General features: G+C 50.5%; 1 protein-coding gene across 2 annotated transcripts in view; it reads right to left on the bottom strand.

Annotated features, from left to right (window-relative positions):
- The window catches only part of tab2 (TGF-beta activated kinase 1 (MAP3K7) binding protein 2), a 65,528-nt gene that overhangs the window by 32,901 nt on the left and 9,369 nt on the right, over positions 1-23,258 (bottom strand). For both annotated transcript variants that reach the window (XM_038805289.1, XM_038805299.1), the window contains exon 2: positions 21,828-21,908. The gene's annotated coding sequence lies outside the window, so the exon portion shown is untranslated. The remainder of the gene's footprint in view (positions 1-21,827; positions 21,909-23,258) is intronic.

Below are 23,258 nucleotides of genomic sequence, written 5' to 3'. Positions count from 1 at the left end.
CACAGATCTGAATGTTAATTCTGTTCCCTCTCCACAGATGCTGCCAAGGCCTGTTTAGTATTTTCAATTTTTATTCTGTGTGCAATTAACTTGATTAAGTTTCAAATGAGGCAATTGAGGACGTTTAGAAGGGTTAGGAGGTTGATGCTGTTATATGAATTTCCAAAGGCGTTTAACAAAGTGCCACATAGTGTACTTGGCAGCAAAGTTCAATCCATGGAATAAAAGTGGACGTACCAGTGTGGGCATGAAATTGGCTGAGTGTGAGGAAACAGGGAATAGTAATGAATAGTTATTTGTCAGACTTAAGGAGGTCCCCATTACTGCTTTTCTTAACCTCGATAACACAAACATTGAGAATACACTATCCTCCCAGCTCACCGATTGACTTCATGCGGTTTAACAAAGAGAGGCAATATAAATTAAAAGGACAGAGAAACCTGCAAGTATGGACACAAATTGCTGAAGGCCAGAGGGCAGGTTGAGAGAGTGATTAAAAAGGCAGAATTCATAGCTTCATAGAGACAGACAGTACATAAGCAAGGAAGCTATGGCGAGCCTTTATAAAAGACTGGTTTGGTCCCAATTGGAGTTCTCCACTTTAGGAAGGATGCGAAGGCTTTCGAAAGGGTGCAGGAAAAAAAAATATGAGAATGATTCCAGGGATGATGGACTTCAGTTCTATGGATAGACTGAAGACGCTGGGTTGTCTTCCACAGATTGGAGGAAGTTGAGAGCAAATCTGAATGAGGTGTTCAAACTCAAAGGGTCTAGACAGAGTAGAGTGAGAGAAACATCCCCTCTTGGCAGAAAGATCAAGAACCAGGGGACAGATATAAAGTGTGAGAAAAGAAACAAACATGACATGACTTTTTAAAAATGCAGTGAGTAGTTGGGTTCTGCAATGCATGGAAGAGCGCTGCAGAGATATTCAAATATTTTGTTGAAAAATATTTTATTTGTCATATTTTCATCATTTCCACCATACAAAGAAAGAGAACAAAGACAGAACCCCAAAAATATAAAAACTAAAACAGACTCTTGAAACAAAAGGGAGAACAGACCCCCCCCCCAACCACCACCACCCCACCTCCTTAAGCATTCAAAGGCAACCAATTCCCAAAAGTGCATAATAAACAAATCCCAAGAATTGTAGAACCCCTCCTTCTCCCCCCTCAACTCAAACGTCACCTTCTCCGGGGTCAAAAACGCCCCCTTCTCCAGGGTCAAAAACTCCATCAGGTCCTCCTGCCACGCCGAGGCACAGGCGAAGAAGCTGACCTCCACCCCAACAAGACGCGCGAGGGATCAGCGAGGCGAAGGCCAAAACGTCTGGCCCCGCACCCGCCTGTAACTTGGGCCAGTCCGACACACCAAAAATGGCTTCTAGGGGACCGAGCTCCACATCCATATACAAAACCCCCTAGATAGTACTAAATACCTCCTGCCAATACCTTTCCAGCTTCGAGCAGGACCAAAACATAGGAACATGATTCCCACATCGCTCACATACATCCTCCACTCCCTCAAATAGCCAGCTCATCTTTGATTTTGTGAGGTGTGCCCTATTCACAGCCTTCAATTGTATCAGGCCCAGCCTCGTGCACGTGGCACGTGGTTGAGGCGTTCAGCCTTCGCAGCACCTCACACCACAGTCCCTCTTCTATCACCGCACCCCTACCCAGCTCTTTTTCCCACTTCACCTTAACACCCTTCATGGACACCCTATCCTCCTCCAGAATCCTCCCGTAGATCGCTGATATAACCCCTTCTGCCAACCCCACAGCTGACAGTACCGCCTTCAACAAGAAGGCCGCCGCTATTGGGAAGGTCAGGAAGACCATCCTTGCAAAATCTTGAACCTCCCCCCGAATTTGTCCACCTCCTTAGAGAAGGATTTCGGTAGGAAGACCGGCAGGCACTGAAATAGGAACGGTAGCACATTTATTTTGACTGCCTGCACCCAGTCTGCCAACGACAGAGGGGGATTCTCCCATCTTGCCAAATTGGCCTTCACCCTCCCCACCAAACTAGTACAATTCGGAGCCCACCCAAACCACGCGCCACCTGCACGCCCAAGTACCTAAAGTGAGTTGCCGCCAGGCAAAATGGCAGCCTCCACCCCCACTCCCGGCTGGCAGATCCTAAAATACTCACTCTTGCCTAGGTTCAATTTATACCCCGGGAACCACCCAAAAACTTGGAGCAGCCCCATTATATTCCCCACCGAGATGTTCGGCTCTGAAATGTACAGTAACAATCATCAGCAGACAAGGATACCCTATGCCCCACCCCCCTCACTACCCTCTTCCACAACCCAGACCTCCTTAGCGCAATGTTCAAAGGCTCTATAGCCACTGCAAACAGCAGGGGGGGGGGGGGGAGAGACGGACATAGGACGTCCCTGTCTCATACACGAAATTCATATTATTAGCGCGAACATGCGCCATCGGCTCCTTATACAGCAGCCATACCCGCGCCGCAAACCTTGGCCCGATTCCAAATCTTTCCAATACCGCCATCAAATAACCCCACTCTACCCGATCAAACGCCTTCTCTGCGTGCAGTGCCACCACCACCTCCCGTTTCCTTTCCCTCCGCCAGAGACATGATCACGTTTAACAATCTTCTCATTCAAAAAAAAGCTGCCTTCCCTTCACAAACCCTGCCTGATCCTCTCCCATCACCTTTGGGAGACAGCCAGCCTTGCCGCCAAAACCTTTGCCAATATCTTGGTATCTGCATTCAGTTCTGCATATGGGTCTAAACGACCCACACCCCACTAGGTCCTTATCCTTCTTTAACAACAGAGAAATTAAAGCCTGCCCAAACGTCTATGGCAAGACCCCCCGACCAATCACCTCCTCAAACATTCCCGCCACAACTTATCCTTAAACTTCTTATAATATTCCACTGGGAACCCATCCGGCTCCTTCACCTTCCCTCACTGCATCCTCCCAATTGTCTTCTTCACCTCCTGCTCCCCACCGATCCCTCCAATTCTGCACGGTCCTGTTCCAGAACCTCCGGTACTCCAACCCTTCCAGGAACTCCCTCATCTCTCAATTCTCTCCCAGTGACTTCAACCTATATAAAACTTCTTATAGAACTCTTCAAAAACTTTATTGATCTGCTCCGGGGCCACCACCAGCTTCTCCATCTTATCCTGCACCTGAACCGTCTCCCTTGCCACCACCTCCCTCGGAGGTAGCCAGCCAACATAAGCCCTGCCTTCTCTCCATGTTCATAGACCACCCACCTCACTGGTTGAACTTTGCCTGAAGCGCCTTCCCCTAGCCAAAAGGACCGGACCCGGGTCCCTCACGTACCTCCTATTCACCTCCAGCATTTCCTCTTATCAATTTATGGCGCTCCTCTCTCTTCTCCTTGTCCACCTTAGCCTTGAACAGGATCACAGCACATCTCCCCCCCCCCCCCCCCCCCCCCCCCCCCCCCCCTCCCTCATTACTACTGCCTTCAGAGCCTCCCAGACCACCGAATTTATCGCAAAAACCCCGGTCCCCCAACAGCTCCACATCCATTCTCCACCCCAGCCTCTGAGCCACCCCTTTCTCCAGAACCACATCCACCCAATGTGGCGCATAGTCCGAAATCAATGTTGCTGAATACTCCGACCCTGTGACCCCGGCCAATAAGTCCTTCCGCCATCATAAAAAAGTCTATTCTCGAGTACCAGGGAGAAAAATGAATACTCCTGCTCCCTCCGTACACGAACCTCCATGGGTCCACTCCTCTCATCTCCCTCATGAGTATAGCCAGTGCCTTCGCCACCCCCCCAAACCTCCCCTCTAATGCGCCCCATCACAATCACATACCTACCCCCTTGGTCCGCCACCATCTGAAATTTCACCCTCCTGACTTCCGGTTGCGGCTATGCGGAGCTAATCCGCACGTTCGGCAGCTCCCGCTATTTAGGGACTTTTGGGCCGTTTTGAGGGCCCCAAACGGCGCTGTTTTAACGCATCCCGGTGGGGGAAGGTGCCTGGAGGAACTTGCCCCACACTATATGGTGCTCACCCGGAGTGGGACGAAGAAAGAAGCTGCAGCAGCTCCCCAAAAAAAGGGGGAAGGAAAACAAAATGGCGGCCAGCGCAACACCCGAAGACTGGTGGAAGTGGGCGCAGGAGCAGCAGGCCTCTCTCCTGCGTTGTTTTGCGGAGCTGAAGGCTGAGCTGCTGGACTCCATGAATACAACTACGAACAAGCTGCTTGGGACCCAGGCGGCCCAGGAGGTGTCTATTCGGGAGTTGCAGCAGCAGGCCGTTGAAAGGGAGGAGGAGGCCGTGGTCCTCATGGGGAAAGTGGAGTTGCACGAGGCACTTCATAAAAAGTGGCAGGACCGCTTGGAGGAGCTGGACGTTCGCACGAGGCGAAAGAATCTGAGGATCCTGGGCCTGGCGGAGGAGCTGGAGGCGTCGGATCTCCCGGCGTACGTGACCATGATGCTGAGCTCGTTGATGGGAGCGGGGTCCTTCCATTTGCCCCTGGAGCTTGAGGGAGCTCACAGAGTGATGGCCAGGAGGCCCAAGGCAGGTGAGCCCCCGAAGGCAGTGCTGGTGCGGTTCCATCGATTCAGTGACCGGGAGTGTGTGCTGCGCTGGGCCAAGAAAGAGAGGAGCAGTAAATGGGAGAATTCGGTAGTGAGGTTCTACCAGGACTGGAGTGCGGAGGTGGCTAAGCGGCGGGCCGGGTTCAACCGGACGAAGGCGGTGCTTCATGCCAAGCAGGTCAGGTTTGGAATGTTGCAGTCTGCGCGCCTGTGGGTGACATACAAGGACCGGCACCATTACTTCGAGTCCCCGGAGGAGTCGTGGGCCTTTGTACAGGCGGAAAAGCTGGACTCGAACTAGGGTCTGGGGACATACTTTGGCCGTCGTTGTTTCTGCTGTTGCTGTTTTGTTTCAACTTTTTTAACTTCGACATGTGTGTTATGTATGCTGGTTTTCTGTTTGCTCTGTTTACGGGTGGGTTTGTTTGTTGGGTATGGTTGTGGGTTAGGTGGGGAATGTTGGGGGTTTGTGTTTTATATCTTCTCTTCTGTACGGGGCTGGGGATTGAGGTGAAGCTGGATTTTGGGGAACTACGTCAGAAGGGTGGGGTGGGGCAGTGTGAAAGCGCGGGCTTTCCTCTGGTTTCCCGCGCTGCGGGGCGGTGGGGGGTGGAGCTGGCGGTGGGGGCGGAGCCTCTACTGGTCTTTTTTCCCCGCGCTGAAGCAGTGCCAAGGAGGTGTGGCAAGAGGGGGATGACCCCATGCCGGGAGGGGGTAGGTTTTGGCTGAGCTGCCGGGGTCAGCAGAAGTCAGCTGACTCATGGAAGTACCATGGAGGGTGCGTCGTGGCTAGGAGGGGTCCTAGCCTGGGGGGGGGGGGGGATACCGGGTTGCTGCTGGAATGACTAGGAAGGAGCCGGTGGGGGGGAAGAGGAGCGGCGTTATCGCCATGGGGAACGGGTCAGGCGGGGTGTGCTGGCCTGGGGCGAACATCTGATAAGCTATGGCTAGTCGGCGGGGGGAGGGGGGCGGGTTGCCCTCTGATCCGGCTGATTACCTGGAACGTGAGGGGGCTGCACGGGCCGGTTAAGAGAACCAGGGTATTTTCCCATCTGAGGGTGTTGAAGGCGGACGTGGCTATGCTCCAGGAGACCCACCTGAAGGTGGCGGACCAGGTTCGTTTGAGGAAGGGGTGGGTGGGGCAGGTTTATCACTCAGGATTGGACGCGAAGAACCGGGGGGGGTGGCGATTCTGGTGGGGAAGAGGGTGGCGTTTGAGGCGGCTGAGGTGGTGTCGGACAAGGAGGGCAGATATATCATGGTGAAGGGTAGGCTGCAGGGAGAGAAGGTGGTGCTGGTGAACGTACATACCCCGAATTGGGATGATGCTGGCATCATGAGGCGATTGTTGGGCCGCATCCCAGACCTGGAGGTAGGGGGCCTGATCATGGGGGGAGATTTTAACACATTGCTGGATCCCACACTGGACCGGTCCAGTTCAAGGACGGGCAGGAGACCGGCGGCGGCCAAAGTGCTGAGGGGATACATGGACCAGATGGGAGGGGTGGATCCCTGGAGGTTGGGGAGGCCGAGAGCGCGGGAGTATTCCTTTTTCTCTCATATCCATAGGGTTTATTCCCGGATAGACTTTTTGGTCCTGAGCAGGGGATTGATTCCGAGGGTGCAGGATGCCGAGTACTCGGCCATAGCGATTTCGGACCATGCCCCGCACTGGGTTGATCTGGAGATGGGAGAGGCGCGGGACCAGCGCTCGCTCTGGCACCTGGATGTGGGGATGCTGGCGGAGGAGGTGGTGTGTAAGAGGGTTCGGAGAAGCATTGAGGGGTATCTGGATACCAATGATACACGGGAGGTCCGGGTGGGGATGGTCTGGGAGGCTCTGAAAGCAGTGATCCGTGGGGAGCTGATCTCTATCCGGGCCCACAGGGAATGGAGGGAGAGGAAGGAGAGGGAGAGACGGGTGGGAGAGTTCCTGGATGTGGACAGGAGATATGCGGAGGCACCGGAGGAAGGGTTGCTGGGAGAACGGCACAGTTTGCAGGCCAAATTTGACTTGTTGACCACCAGAAAGGCGGAGACACAGTGGAGGAGGGCGCAGGGCGCGGTATACGAGTATGGAGGGAAGGCGAGCAGGATGTTGGCGCATCAGCTCCGTAGGCGAGATGTGGCTAGGGAAATTGGTGGAGTGAAGGATGGGGGTGGAAATGTAGTGCAGAAGGGGACAGAAGTAAACGGGGTCTTTAGGGACTTTTACGAGGAACTGCACTGGTCGGAACCTCCGAGGGGGAGAGAGGGGATGGAGAGCTTCATGAACAGGCTATGTTTCCCAAGGGTTCAAGAGAGGCTGGTAGAGGGGCTGGGAGCGCCGATAGAGCTGGACGAGCTAGTCAGGGGGATCGGACAAATGCAGTCAGGTAAGGCCCCGGGGCCGGACGGGTTCCCGGCGGAATTTTACAAAAAGTATGCGGACCTGGTGGGTCCCCTGCTGGTGCAAACCTTCAATGAGGCATGGGAGGGGGGGGGACTTGCCCCCGACGATGTCGCAGGCACTGATCTCTTTGATCCTAAAGCGGGATAAGGACCCCTTGCAGTGTGGATCATACAGGCCTATCTCGCTCCTTAACGTAGACGCTAAGTTGCTGGCGAAGATCCTGGCTACCAGGATAGAGGATTGTGTGCCGGAGGTGATTCACGAAGATCAGACAGGATTTGTCAAGGGGCGGCAGCTCAACACGAATGTGCGGAGACTGCTCAATGTTGTCAGATGCCGGCAGTGGAGGGGGAGGCAGTGGTGGCGCTGGACGCAGAGAAAGCGTTTGATAGAGTTGAGTGGGGGTACCTGTGGGAGGTGCTGGAGAGGTTTGGATTTGGGGAGGGATTCATCAAATGGGTGAGGCTACTTTACGCGGCTCCGATGGCGAGCGTAGTCACAAATGGAAGGAGATCGGAGTACTTTAGGCTCTATCCTGGGACCAGGCAGGGGTGCCCCCTGTCCTCCCTGCTCTTTGCACTGGCAATTGAACCGCTGGCCATGGCGTTGAGGGAGTCAGGGAGATGGAGGGGTTTGGTGCGGGGTGGGGAGAAGCACCGGGTATCGATGTAGGCGGACGACCTGCTGTTATATGTGGCGGACCCAGGGGGGGGAATGCCAGGGGTGATGGAGCTGTTAGCGGAATTTGGGGGCTTTTCGGGCTACAAGCTAAATTTAGGAAAGAGCGAGGTATTTGCAGTGCACCCGGGAGATCAAGAGGGGGGAATTGGGAGGCTCCCTTTCAGGAGGGCAGTGAAGAGTTTCAGGTACCTGGGGGTACAGGTCGCCAGGAGTTGGGGGACTCTCCATAAGCTTAACTTCACCAAACTAGTGGAGCAGATGGAGGAGGAATTTAAAAGGTGGGACATGGTGCCGCTGTTGTTGGCGGGCAGAGTGCAATCCGTCAAAATGACGGTTCTCCCGAGGTTCTTGTTCCTCTGCCAGTGCTTGCCCATCTTTATCCCTAGGGCCTTTTTATAAAGGGTAACCAGCAGCATCATGGGATTTGTTTGGGCGCATGGCACCCCGAGGGTGAAGAGGGTCTTCTTGGAACGGGGTAGAGATGGGGGGGGGGGGGGGGGGGCTGGCTTTGCCCAATCTCTCGGGGTACTACTGGGTGGCCGACGTGTCGATGGTGCGCAAGTGGGTGATGGAGGGGGAGGGGGCAGCATGGAAACGGATGGAGAGCGTCCTGTGGGGATACAAGCCTGGGGGCCCTGGTAACGGCGCCGTGGCCGCTCCCTCCCACGAGGTATACCACGAGTCCGGTGGTGGCGGCTACCCTCAAGATTTGGGGGCAGTGGAGGTGACATAGGGGAGAAGTGGGGGGATTGATGGAGGCTCCGTTAAGGGGGAACCGTAGGTTCGTCCCGGGGAACATGGATGGGGGATTTCAGGGATGGTACAGAGCGGGCATTAGACAGCTGAGGGACCTGTTTATCGACGGGAGGTTTGCGAGCCTGGGGGAATTGGAGGAGAAATTTGGGCTCCCCCCGGGAAACATGTTTAGGTATCTGCAGGTAAAGGCATTTGCTAGACGGCAGGTGGAGGGATTCCCTGCGCTCCCCGTGAGGGGGGTGTGACAGGGTGCTTTCGGGGGTCGGGGTCGGGGAGGGGAAGATATCCGATATCTTCAAGCTTATGCAGGATGTGGAAGAGGCATCAGTAGAGGAGCTGAAAACTAAGTGGGAGGGGGAACAGATCGAAGACGGGACATGGGCTGATGCCCTGGAGAGGGTTAATTCTTCCTCCTCGTGTGCGCGGCTTAGCCTCATTCAATTCAAGGTGCTGCATAGGGCCCACATGACTGGGATGAGGATGAGTAGGTTCTTTGGGGGTGAAGATAGGTGTTCGGGGAGTCCAGCGAACCCTGCCCATATGTTCTGGGCATGCCCAGCACTGGAGGAGTTCTGGAAGGGGATGGCGAGAACGGTGTCAAGGGTGGTGGGATCCAGGGTCAAGCCAGGATGGGGACTCGCGATCTTTGGGGTAGAGCCTGGAGTGCAGGAGGCGAAAGAGGCCGGTGTGCTGGCCTTTGAGTCCCTAGTAGCCCGGCGAAGGATTTTGCTACAATGGAAGGATGCGAGGCCCCCAAGCATGGAGACCTGGATCAATGACATGGCGGGTTTTATTAAGGTAGAGAAGGTCAAATTCGCCCTGAGAGGATCGGTGCAACGGTTCTTTAAGCGGTGGCAACCTTTCCTCGACTTTCTGGCTCAGCGATAGGGTACGGGGACAGCAGCAGCAGCAACCCTGGGGGGGGGGGGGGGGGGGGGGGGGAAGAAGAACACGACGATGACTATGTTGTTTATTTTATTTAAATTTGATTTATTTAATTTTAATTTATGGTTAAGTTCTCTTGTTGGGGTGGGGGGGGGGGTGGGATACATGTGTTGTTATGGTTTGGGGGGTGTTGCGGGTGTTATGGGGCAGTTTGTTGCATATTATTACTTGTTGTTATATTTTTATATTTTCTGTAAAAAATTCCAATAAAAATTTTTTAAAAAAAATTTCACCCTCCTGCCCACCAATCCCAGACCATCACACCCTCCCCCCCTATCGGACTCAGAATGGAAAACGCGACACCCAACTTCAACTGATCTTTCACCCTCAGATGGGTCTTCTGCAGCATAATAATAAGAATCTTTATTAGTGTCACAAGTAGGCTGACATTAACACTGCAATTAAGTTACTGCGAAAATACCCGTGAAATTGCTGGAATCGATAATCATGAATAGGGTAACTGAACACCCCAAAAGATTTTGGTCAATCAGGGAGAGCCAGCATGGATTCGTGTGAAGGGAAGGTCATGCCTGTCTTGTTTCAAAAATAATTTTGAAGCGGTGACTAAGGTAGTGGATCGTGGAATATCTATGGAAATTATTTATATGGGCTTCCAGAAGGCATTTGATAAAGTTGCACAAAAGAGACTGTTAACCTTTGCCCACAGAGTTGAAGGCAAATTATTGATATTATTAGGAAATTAGTTAAGTGGCAGGCGTCAAGAGTGAGGATCATGGGTAATTACTCTAATTGGCAGGTGACTAGTGGGGTGCCACTTAGATGATGGCATAGAAAGCCATATATGCAAATTTGCTGATGATACAAAGTTAAGTGGCATTGTAGGTAAAGGTACGGTCGTCATAGTCCTAGATGACCATAGGCTGCTTCCCCCTTTGAGGGGGAGAGCTGACTGGTGGTGATGTAATCCAAGGATCACCACACCTCAGACGCAAGGCAAGGTTTAGAAGGCAGGCCTTCATTAATAATCTCAACCGGTATGGGAACTGAACACACGCTGCTGTCCTTGTCCTGCATTACGAGCCAGTTTTCTAGCCAAGTGAGCTAAACCAAATAGCCTCCTCCCCATTGTAGACAGCCTTGATGATAGCATAAAATTGCAAGGAGATATTGACAGACTAGGTGTATGGGCAAAGTTGTGGGAGATGGAATTCAATGTAAGCAAGTGTGAGGTTGGACTTCCGGTGGCGGCCATGGAGTGAGCGATTGCACATTTAGTAGCTCCTGCTCAGCGGGCAGCACGGTATCATGGTGGTTAGCATAAATGCTTCACAGCTCCAGGGTCCCAGGTTAGATTTCCGGCTGGGTCACTGTCTGTGCGGAGTCTGCACATCCTCCCCGTGTGTGCGTGGGTTTCCTCCGGGTGCTCCGGTTTCCTCCCACAGTCCAAAGATGTGCGGGTTAGGTAGATTGGCCAGGCTAAATTGCCCTTAGTGTCCTAAAAAATAAGGTTAATGGGGGTTGTTGGGTTACTGGTATAGGTATATGTCGGCTTGAGTAGGGTGATCATTGCTTGGCACAACATCGAGGGCTGAAGGGCCTGTTCTGTGCTGTACTGTTCTAATTCTAATGGTATTTTCCAGTTCTTTCCACGTCTGAAGGGTGAAGTTTTGGTTGGAAAGAGTGCCAGGAGAAGATGTAACTCCTCTGGTGTGGCTGGTGGATGGATCCACAAACTAGGAATGGGTCAAGAAGTGAGCTGTTGGAGCAGGAGAGTCTTCATGGTGCACCACAGGCTAAGATGGCAGAGGGCAAAGGGCCTGTTCTGCCCACCCAGTGGTAAACAGAGCAGCTGGTAGAATTTTTAAACGCTAAGTGCACCAGCAGAGGGGCAGCACGGTGGCGCAGTGGTTAGTACTGCTGCCTCACGCGCCGAGGTCCCAGGTTCGATCCCGGCTCTGGGTCATTGTCCACGTGGAGTTTGCATATTCTCCGTGTTTGCATGGGTTTTGGCTCCGTAATTCAAAGATGTGCAGGGTAGGTGGATTGGTCACACTAAATTGCACCTTCATTGGAAAAAATGAACTGGGTACTCACTTCTTTCCCCGAACCCCCTCATGATCCATGCTACTATTCTGACCGTGGGTCTCTCACCAGCCCCTCACGGCCCCTCCTTTCCGCCAACATTGTAGCCCAAGGCCCTGCCCACTGGGCCGGACTTGTCCCGTCCCTTTGTTGCCGTTGAACCCCTCCCCCTCCTAGAATCCCGCATCCACTTCCTCTTGAAAACACCTCTCCCAGTATCGATCCCATTCCCCCGCCCCCAATCACGGCCCCTCACCCCACCATACTCCCATTCACTAGCCAACCTTCACTTGCTAGTGTGGGGTCCCTTCCCAGGCCCTCCTCAATGATCCAATCCCTGGAAAAGAAAAACACTCAAACATAACCAGTGCGCAAAGGCTGCGCCCCAGAAAGAGCACAATTACCCCAAAGCCCAATATTCTCATACCCTGTGTAACCCATAGCAGAGGATACAGTATCCTTCATCATTAACCAACCCCAAAAATTAAACCCCCAATTGCCCCCCCCCCCCAACAAATAAACATCCTAAAACAAGAAACAAGAGATAAGCCCAACTGAAGTAACACAGGCCAGTGAACGTGACAGCTGACAGTATTTAGAGGCCCATCTTAGCTAGCTTTACCGTGGTCGCTCCATGCACTTAACCTGTGACTATTTCCCGAAGGCCCCAGTGACCGTGGAGTGCGACAGTTGCAGCCCCCTTCCTTCAGCCTGGAACCAAATCCCAGCCCCACCTCTCATTTTAACCCCAATCCTTCAGTCTTCAAGAACGCCTCTGCCACCAAGAAGAAGTCCCTCGAATTATAGGTCGCCCTCAGCTTTGCCAGGTAGACCACGGCAAATCTCACACCATTGCTGTAGTGCTGCCTTCACCCGACCAAAGCCACCCGCCTGCTCACCAGTTCCACAGTTAAGTTCTGGTAGGTATGAATACTCCTTCCCACTTCACCTCACGCCTTTCTTTCACCCAACTCAGGACCTTCTCCTTGACATGGAATTTGTGGAAACAAATTATGACCGTCCTTGGCGGCTTGTTTGCCTTCGTCTTGGGCCTGAGCGACCGATAAGCCCTGTCCAGTTTATACCGGGAGGGTTCTTCCCCCTCCCCCAACAACATCTTCGCGAAGTACTCAGTTGGCCTCAGGCCCTCCACCGGCCGTCAAGTCCACAATTCTCAAATTCTGCCGCCTTGACTTATTCTCCAGGTCCTCCAGCTAGGTTCTAAATCCTTTGTTGGCCTCCACCACCCTCCGCAGCTCCTCACCCGAGGTGAACTGGTCACTATGTTGCGATAGAGCTTCCTCCACACCCTTCCAACTTCTCTCCTTGTTCCCATACCTCGGCCAATGTCTTCAACATCGCCTCCTCCACCTCTGCCATCATCACCTTACACATCACCCCCATGTGTTTGGCAAACTGCCTCTCAAACTCTCCAGCCATCACCTCGGTCAAAGTCTCTACTGTGAAGGGCGGGCCCCACCCAGCGACCCAAACTCCACCATCTTTCGTACTGCCGGGCTGACCTATTCACGCGACGGTAAACCTTTGCTCGCCCCCTTCATCCCAGCAGTCTTTTTCTGCATCTTCGACACTCCCCACCTTCCTTATGTCTTCCTGCACCAGCTTAGCCAAAAACTGCCCCTGGAACCAGAATTAAATTCCAAAAACCTGAACCTCGAGCAGGAGCCATCCAACATCCGACTTCCACCTACATGCCGCCACCGTAAGTCCTCCCGGGGAGATTCAATCATGGCTTTCAAAAAAGTTGAAGAACTCTGGTGAGGGAAAGAGCAAGGCTAGCTAAATTGCCCGGACAGAGAGCCTGCATGGACTCAAAGGGCGAAGTGGTCTCCGCTTGTGCTGCAGTCATTCTATGATTTGATCTATCACGGTGATAGACTGTACGCTCTGACGCGTGACGATGTCTCAGTCGCCTAAATGCCAGGGCTTTAATGATTTTTTTACCTTAAAGGTATATTTCCAATAACTTTTAAAGGGCAAGCTAAAATATTTTTTCCATTGTGAGTCAAGTGAAATGATTGTGAGCCATGTGCACGAGTAAAAATGCAATTATGTGCAAGATTGAGAACTTCCTGTCGCAGCATGTAGATGAGGTTGCATGTTTGGTGGCTCCTTCCAGGGCTGTCTTTTATGGCCATTTTAATCCAGTTTTTGATGAAGATTTGTTTTTTTTTTATTAAATCATTTTTATTGAGAAATTTTGATTTTATACAACATTGACGCACCTTAGTAAAATACCGAAAATAACAATAATATTAACAATCATATACATTCGCCCCATCCCCATGAACAACCCAGCATTTTAACAACGCATATTAACACACTATAAAGTTACAGAATAAACAGTACAATAATGCACCCCCCCACCGGGTTGCTGCTGCTATTGACCCAGTTACCTATCTCTGAGCCAGGAAGTCCAAAAAAGGCTGCCATCGTTTATAGAACCCTTGTATTGATCCTCTCAGGGCAAATTTGACCTTTTCCAATTTTATAAATCCCGCCATGTCACTGATCCAGGTCTCCACGCTTGGGGGCCTTGCATCCTTCCATTGTAACAGAATCCTTCGACGGGCTACTAGGGACGCAAAGGCCAGGACACCGGCCTCTTTCGCCTCCTGCACTCCCGGCTCTACCGCAACTCCAAAAATCGCGAGTCCCCACCCTGGTTTGACCCTGGATCCAACCACCCTCGACACCGTTCCCGCCACCCCCTTCCAGAATTCTTCCAGTGCTGGGCATGCCCAGAACATATGGGCGTGGTTCGCAGGACTCCCCGAACATCTGGTGCACCTGTCCTCACCCCCGAAGAACCTACTCATCCTAGTCCCGGACATGTGGGCCCGGTGCAGCACCTTAAATTGGATGAGACTAAGCCTCGCACATGAGGAGGAAGAGTTGACTCTGTCCAAGGCATCCGCCCAAGTCCCGTCCTCTATCTGCTCCCCGAGTTCCTCCTCCCATTTAGCCTTCAGCTCCTCCACTGACGACTCCTCCACCTCCTGCATTACCTTATAGATGTCAGACACCTTCCCCTCTCCTACCCACAACCCCGAAAGCACTCTGTCCATCGCCCCCTGCGAGGGCAGCAAAGGGAATCCCTCTACCTGCCGCCTAGCAAACGCCTTTACCTGCAGGTATCTGAACATGTTCCCCTGGGGAAGGCCAAATTTATCTTCCAGTTCCCCCAGGCCCGCAAACCTCCCGCCAATAAACAGGTCCCTCAATTTGCTGATGCCCGCCCTTTGCCACCCCCTGAACCCCCCATCCGTGTTCCCCGGGATGAACCGATGGTTGCCACCCAGTGGAGCCTCCATCGAGGCCCCTGTTTCCCCCCCGATGCCGTCTCCATTGTTCCCAGATTCTTAGGGTCGCTGCCACCACCGGGCTCGTGGTAAACCTCTTAGGGGAGAGCGGCAACGGTGCCGTTACCATGGCACCCAGGCTCGTACCTCTACATGATGCCATCTCCATTCTTTTCCACGCCGCCCCTCCCCCCTCCATCACCCATTTACGCACCATTGACACATTGGCTGCCCAATAGTACCCCAGAAGGTTGGGCAGTGCCAGCCCACCTCCATCGCTCCAGGAACACCCTCCTCACTCTCGGAGTCCCATGTGCCCACACAAAACTCAGAATACTGCTAGTCACTCTCCTAAAGAAGGCCCCGGGGATAAATATGGGCAGGCACTGAAAAAGGAACAAGAACCTCGGAAGCACTGTCATTTTGACGGACTGCACCCTCCCCGCCAACGACAATGGCAGCATGTCCCACCTCCTGAACTCCTCCTCCATCTGATCTACCAGCCTGGTAAAGTTATGCTTGTGGAGAGTCCCCCAGTCCCTGGCCACTTGCACCCCCAGGTACCTAAAGCTCTCCTCTGCCCTCCTAAGCGGGAGCCTACCAATTCCTTCCTCCTGGTCTCCAGGGTGCACCATGATGAAGATTTGTTGTGGGAAAGTCGAGGGCATTTATAGAATGTTGAAAACCAACAAGAAGAATCCAGGGAAGAAGGCAGCAAGCGAAAGACCGCCGCCAACCGTTGTGAGGGATGCAGCAGGAGGGAAGATAGCGGGAGACAGCCAGTCAGGTGCGGCCCCAACCATCACGGTGGAGAAGGCGACGGAAGTGATGGCTGAGAGTTCGAATGACTGTTCTCGAAGCATTTCGAAAAGCATCAGATGGTGCTTAAGGCGTGGGTGGGATAGACTCTTGCCCGGTGATAGAGGAGTTGGTGAGAACTTCAGCGACAGTGCGGGAGCAGGGAGAGAAAATTAAAGGGATGGATGAGGCCTCGCCACGACTAGTGACCATTCACCTCGGTGGAGAACCTGGAGAACAGGCTGCGAAGGCATAACCCAAGGATCTTTGGTGTGCCCGAAGTGGGTAGAGGACCAGAGTCCTCCAGAATACTTTGACGATATGATGGCAAAGCTGATGGGGGAGGGAGAGGAACCCTCACAGTAAGAGTTGGACAGGGCCCACTAGTCGCTCCGGCCGAAACCGAGGATGAACAAGCCACCGAAGGTGGTGATCGTCTGTTTCCATAATTTTCAGGTGTAAGAGAGTGCGCTGAGATGGCCGAAGCAGAGGAGCGAGGTGGGGTGGGGAGTCAAGGGTATACCAGGCCTTGACGATGGAGCTGCCAATGAGGCGAGCGGCCTTCGGGCGGGCTAAGGAGGCGTTATATAAGCGCAACGTGTAGTTTGGTGTGATCAACCCGGCGAAGCTCGAGGGTCACAAACAACGCCAGAGACTATTATTTAGAGACGGCAGTGGAGGCATTTGTCAAGGCAGAAGGCCTGGGATTGGAGTGACTTTGGACTTTTGGGGGTTTCTGGCTGAGTTTTTTCTTTGCTTTTTCTGAGTTGAATTATTTTTCGTGTATGCGTGTATGGATAACTCTGTTTTGGGAGTTTTTTTGATGCCATGGGGATTGGAGGGGTGAAGGGGCGCATTGGGATGGGTGTGGTTTTGTTTTTGATGTGGGGAGGGACCTCAGGCAGGGGCCATCACGCTAGCTAACACTGGCTGGTGAACGGGAGTGAGGTGGGGAGGAGATGCAGCTGTTGGAGCCTGTATGGACAGGTTGGGCCTGGGAAGTGTGAATGGTGGGGGGGGGTGGTGCTGATACTGGTTGAGGAGTTTTCAAGAGGAAGTGGCGGGAGGGGTTGCTGGGGGTGATGAGAGCCGATGGATCAGTGGTGGCATGGAACGTATGAAGGTTAGGGGGACTGGTGAAAAGAGAGAGAATTTTCTTGCATTTTAAGGCCTGAAAACAGATGCGGTGCTGTTACAGGAGACCCATCTGATGGAAAAGGACAGATGAGGCCGAGTAAGATCTGGGTGATCCAGGTGTTCATTCTGGCTTCAATAGTAAGGCATGGTGGGATGTGGTTAAACTGGGAGAATGAGTCGTGGATGAGGGAGTTTTAGAGTGTCTAGAAGCGGTAGTGGGAGAGATGGAAAGGGCCGGATTAGAGGAGCTGTTAAGGTTGGGATGAAGTGAAGGTAGCAATAGGGAAGATGCAGTCAGGTAAGGATGGGATGGGATCCCGGTGGAGTTTAAAAAAAGTGTAAGGACAAGTTGGCGCTACTAATGGTGGAAATGTTTGAGGATGTGATGATGACTCCCTCGCCACTGAGTCAGGCATCTATTCCATTGCTACTGGAAAAAGATATGGACTGGTCGAGTGTGGGTCGTATTGGCCCATTTCTCCACTGAATGTGGATGCCAAGATATTGGCGAAGGTGCTTGCTGGAGGCTGGAGGGATGTCTCCCGAAGGTGGTGGGGAGGATCAGATGGGGTGCGTCAAGGGCAGGCACCTGTAGTCGAACGTGCAGCAGCTGCTGAATGTCTTGCTTTCTCCAGCAGAGAGGAGGGTGTTAGAGGTGATGATGGTGCTGGGTGTGGAGAAAGCATTTGACAGAATGGAGTGGAGGTACTTGTTTGCAGTACTGAAGACGTTTGGAATTGGGCCCAAGTATGTGGCTGGGGTAGAATTGCTATGCAAGGACCTGACAGTTGGTGTGCGGACAAATGAGTACTTCGCACTATTCTGGGGAATGAGGAAGGGGTGACCCATGTCCCCCTCTTGTTCGTGATTTACATAGATACATAGACGAAAGGAGCAGGAGGAGGCCTTTTGACCCTTCAAGCCTGTTCCGGCATTCATCACGATCATGGCTGATCATCCAACTCAATAGCCTAATGCTGCTTTCTATCCATAGCATTTGATCCCATTCTCCCCAAGTGCTATATCCATCCGCCTCTTGATTTGGGGGGGGTGGGGGGTGGTTTGGAGCATAAGATGTCTCTGTACGCAGGTGACTTACTGCTGTATATCAGGGACCCGGGATCTTCGGTGACAGACATAATGGGGTTGCTGAATTTTGGGAAGAGTGAGTGTTTTGTTGTGTCTTCTTCGGGTGGAGGGGTTTAGGGTGGCAACAATTAGCTTTAGGTATTTGAGGGGTGCAGGTAATGCGGGACTGGTCGCAACTCCGTAAGCTAAATTTCATGAGTCTGGTGGGGAAGGTGAAGGAGGATATGGGGAGGTGGGATACTCTCCCTTTGTTGTTGGCTGGCCGGGTGCAGGCAGTCAAAATGAATATTTTGCCACAGTTTCTGTTCCTGTTCCAGTATCTACCAGTCTTTTTGCCCAAGGAATTTTTTTTTTTTTTGAGGGATGGATAGGCTGTTCTGATCATTTGTGTGGGCAGAGAAGGTGGTGGGGTTAACGAAGGCGGTGCTCCTAAGGAGGCAGAAGTAGGGGAGCTTTGCTCTTCCGAATCTGCTGCACTATTACTGGGTAGCAAATGCAGAGAAAGTGCAGAGCTGGAGGAAGGAGTTGGAAGCTTTGTGGGTGCGGATGGAGGCACCCAGTGTTGCAGCCGCTGGCAACAGTGGTGCTGCCGCTGGCCCTAGGGAAGTATTCTGGGAATCCGGTAGTGGTAGCCACGCCGAGGATTGGGGGCAATTTAAACAGCATTTCAAGTAGAGCACAGGGTTGGGGGGGGGGGGTAGCTGATAATGGGGAATTATGGGTTTGAGCTGTGGAGGATGAATGCAAGGTTACAGGGATGGGAAGAGAAAGGGGTGAAAGAGATGAAGGATCTATTTCTGGAGGAGAAATTTGCCTGCTTCGAGGAGTTGGGGGTGAATGATGGGCTGCAGAGTGAGGAAGGGTTTCAGTCTATGAAGGTGCAGAATTTCACAAGAAAGACTTTTCCGGGTGTCCCGGTGGTGCTGCCCTTCTCGTTGCTGGAGGAGATGCTGCCGGTGGGGGGGGTTGGAGAGTGGGGTTGTCTCAGCGATTTATGGTAGGACTATGGATAAGGAGTCTATGGAAGGGATCAAGGTCAAGTGGGAGGAAGAGTGCGAAGTGCTGCATCCTCGTGCGTGAGGCTGGGGCTGATTCAACTAAAAGTTGTGTTTTGGGTGCACTCAATGAGGGCAAGGTTGAGCCTGCTGTTTGAGGGGGTGGGGGATAGTTGTATGGTGTGGGAGGGGCCAACCAACCATATCCATGTGTTCTGGTAATGCCCAACGTTGGAGAGGTATTGGGTGTCGTTTTTCAGCACCATGTCCATGATTCTGCAAATGGAATTGGAGCTGGGTGCCCTAGGGGCCATATTCAGGGTGCCGGACCAGCCAGTATTGCAGATGGGAGCGGGGGCAGACGTCTCAGCCTTCGCCTCTTTGATCGCTCGCAGGCGGTTCCTGTGTGTGTGCGTGTGTGCGCGTGGGGGGGGGGGGGCAGCTTCACTCCCTTGTGCCTCGGCGTGACTGGGGGACATGTTGGGGTTTTTGGCCTTGGAAAGGGTAAAATTTGCTCTGAAAGGGGCGGATGAGGGGTTCCACCAGACATGGGGGTTGTTTATTTTGTTCTTTGGAGATCTGGTTGCTGCCAAAGGTTGGGAGGGAACAGGTGCATCGGGTACTGTTTGTGTAAAAATGTTCAATAAACCCCAGGTTGAAGAGGTGTGAATTGTCTCAAGCCAGGACAGTTGGGTTAGGGTTTGTCCTATCAACTGTCCTGGCTTGCGACAATTCACACCTCTTTAACCTGGGGTTACCCCTATCTCTGGATCTGTAAAGACTTAATTACCTGCAAATGCTGGCATTCTAAGCATTGTCTGGCATCTTTGACTTTGTCTATATATATGTTTCTGGAACATACATCTTCATTCACCTGAGGAAGGAGCAGTGCTCCGAAAGCTAGTGTTTGAAACAAACCTGTTGGACTTAAACCTGGTGTTGTCAGACATCTTACTGTGCTCACCCCAGTCCAACGCCGGCATCTCCACATCATTTAGTTTTAGTCAAGAAGAATCCAGTAAACCCGTACAAAGAATCTTACAGCAACGGAGACTGCCATTTGGTCCAAGAGCATGTACTGCTTCTTTGAAAGAGCTATTTGATTAATTCCAATCCCCTGTTCTTTCCCCATAACCCTGCATTTTTTTCCTTTCCAACTTTACATCCAATACCTTTTTGAAACTATTGCTATTAAATCTGCTATCGCCACCCCTTCAGGTAGTGCATTCCAGATAATTCAAACTATTAGGTTTTTCCACTCTGGCACCCACAGGTCAGAGCTTACAAACAGAAAAGACCTGTGCCATCAACTCAGAACAGATTGCCAGGATGATGTGGGCAACAACCAATCGGCAAAAACTAAAAACTAAATCAAAATACAGTCAGCAAAGCCCAAACCAATGATTAAAATTTGTCTTCCAAATACGTACGATATTGTTTCAGGGGGAGGAATCCTGAAATCATGAGTTTAGACACAATTATTTTCCGAAGAAAAAATAAACACATTTTCTGCAATCAGTGTTCTGTAATTAAATGTTAAGTGAAAATAAACACAATTGCTGTGAATCGTCCATCTGTTTCTGTCTCACTCGCTCTCTGACTGACTGACTCAAAGAAAGACTTGGATATATAGGGCCTTTCACAATGGCCTAAAGTGCTTCATTGGCAAAGTATTTCTGAAGTGCAGTCAAGTTGTAATGTGGAAAATATAGTAGCCAATTTTGCACATAGCAAGGTCCTACAGACAGCAATGTGACTATAACAAGATAGTTTGTGTCTTGGGCGTTCGTTGAGGCATAAATATTAGCCTGGAGTAAAAATTAACATTTCCCATCAGATTAAACACTTGATGGTGTGGCAAATATAAAACTTAGCTGGAAATCAACTGAACATTCATTCACAAATTTGCTTTGTTCCGTGCTAGTATTTGAAATGAATGAAAAATGAAATGAAAACGCTTAATGTCACAAGTAGGCTTCAAATGAAGTTACTGTGAAAAGCCCCTAGTCGCCACATTCCAGCGCCTGTTCGGGGAGGCGGCTACGGGAATTGAACCCTGCTGCTGGTCTGCCTTGGTCTGCTTTAAAAGCCAGCGATTTAGCCCTGTGCTAATTTGCATGCTTTTATTTTTTGCAAAGGTACATGCCTGTACTTGCGAGCGTGTGGGGCACCAGCTTTCCAATTGCACTCAGAGGAATACTCGTGGTGCGGGAGCAGCACACGCTGCAACAAATATTTTCAACAGAGCAAGATCTTAGGGGAAAGTACCAACACCCATCATAGGTTTCTGAGACCGGCAGAGGCTTTAACCTAAACATTAACGAAACTGCTCAAAGACAAGCTCCTAGTCAATGCTAAACTTATTTTGAAAGTTATGAGAAAGTGTATTTTGTTTCTGTATCCACCCATTTCCACCCTATTTTGAATTGTTCATCTTTAGTTAATTCTTCTTCCTAAGTAGATCGCTATGACTAAATCTCAACATCAACTGCAAGAAAATTGTATAATAAATTTACTTTTACAACATGGTCTGAGGGATAAAAGGCAAGTACTAAAAGACAAACACTAAAATCAAGTCACTGCACGTTTTTATATTTTAACTGTCTTCTAAACATAAGAAATATTCTTCAAGTGTACCTGTTGGTTTTGCCAACTTTCAGAAACGCTGTCATGCTTAATTTTTTTAGCACTATAGCTTCCAGGGACTTAAGAATATAATTTATGACTGACACACCAGTGCAGTAATGAGGTATTGCTGTACTGTCAGAGATGCCGCCTTTCTGATGAGATGCTAAACCTTGGTCTTGCCTGCCCTCTCAGGCGAAGGTAAAATATCCACCATACTTGCCCTCTATGAGCTGGCCAAATCCTCAACTCAAAACAATAAAATAGATGCCTGGTAATTATCACAATGGTGTTTGTGGGACTTTGCTGTACACATATTGGCTGCTGCAATTGCTATATTACCTGTTGCAATTGCTATATTACATCAGTGACTGTACTTCAAAAGCATTCCCTTGGTTGTAAAGCACTGTGGGATGTTCTGAGTTAGTGAAAGGTGATATATAAATGCAAGTCTGTCTTTTTTCTTTACTTACCTCAGTTTGACTCATTCTTCCCAGGTGGCTGACTCCTGCTCCTCGTCCACCCAAATGCATCTCCCAGATTCATAAGGTTGTCTACATAGATGACCAAGAGGGGAATTAGTAAATATATTAATTCAAATTAATTTATAACATCTAACTTTAAAAATTCATTTAATTTTCACCTCTGCTCTGCCTTCAAAAGTTCAAATGGAAACACGTTTCCATTTCCATAAAATTATTTTGACATTTGATATTCCTAAAAATGTTCCCGTTAAAAAGTACTTTGTCTCATCTTCCTATTTCAAGATTTCCAATTACAGCCTGCAAGATGAAGAACCAAGGACTAATAACTCCATGCCTTCCTGAATGATTCACTCTTCTAGGGATCAAAAAAGGAATAACGCAAATACATTGACAGAGTAATGCCCAAAGTAATTTTGCAAAGCACACTTCAGCAAGAACCACTGCACTACAACACTGCGCAGAGTTCACCCGGGATAACTGGACAACAGCTTCTGATTGACAGCTCTGACTCCTCAAAGATAATCAGACTCTGGCCCTAGCAACAGTCACCTCTTCAAACCCTTCACTTCCCTCTTTTCCCAACAGCTCCTCATCTGCATAATCTAATTGTTGGGTTGATATAGAATATTGTTATACATCACTATTGCCCTTAAGTACTGGTATATGCCTATCCTCACACCAACCTTCAGCTGGGTCTTTCCACAGACCCTCCACATCATCCTCCTATGTCTATGTTTTAAGAAGTTTTATGTTGTCTCCTGTGCTTTTTAAGAATTTTATTTAACCTCTCAAACACCATATTCCAAACATCACTCTTAGGGCAATGAAGCAAGGTATTACATAACACAATAAAACCAAGATCTGACTAGAAAAAAAGTGTGTATAAAGCCAGTGTCTCAAATCAACCGAAACCTGCCAACCTCGGCACATAGCTGCTGCTCAATTCTTCCTCTCACAAAACCAAATGCTGACCGCAGTAAAAGGCCAACCCCTTTATTCTTGCTATTTTCAATGTTTAAACCCTTTCTTTCCCACCACTCCCCTAACCTTGCCAAATAGCACTATAAATTCATACAAAGCAACAGTTCAGGTTTGGGATCCAATGGTAAAAAAAGAACATTGGTGCTAGCTAGAATGTGTACATTCACAAAGATGCTAAAATAGATAAGAAGCTAGATTAAAAGGAAATGCTTGAGGTATTGGACTGGTTTCCATCAGAACAGAGAAGGCCAAGAGATTTGATTATGGTGCTTTTCTTAAAAAAAAGTTTTGATAAGATACACAGGAAAAGACTATTTCCTCTGACTAGAGGTTAAAATAGATATTATGAGAGATGATAAGAGAATTTTCATGAGCCAGAGCACCATTGCAGCATGGAATATTTAACAATAGTGATGGGTTGAGGCAGAGATCGCTGCT

This window comes from Scyliorhinus canicula, chromosome 1 (genome assembly GCF_902713615.1).
Source record: "Scyliorhinus canicula chromosome 1, sScyCan1.1, whole genome shotgun sequence".
Classification (NCBI taxonomy): Eukaryota; Metazoa; Chordata; class Chondrichthyes; order Carcharhiniformes; family Scyliorhinidae; genus Scyliorhinus; species Scyliorhinus canicula.
This window is presented reverse-complemented; position numbering and strand designations above follow the sequence as displayed.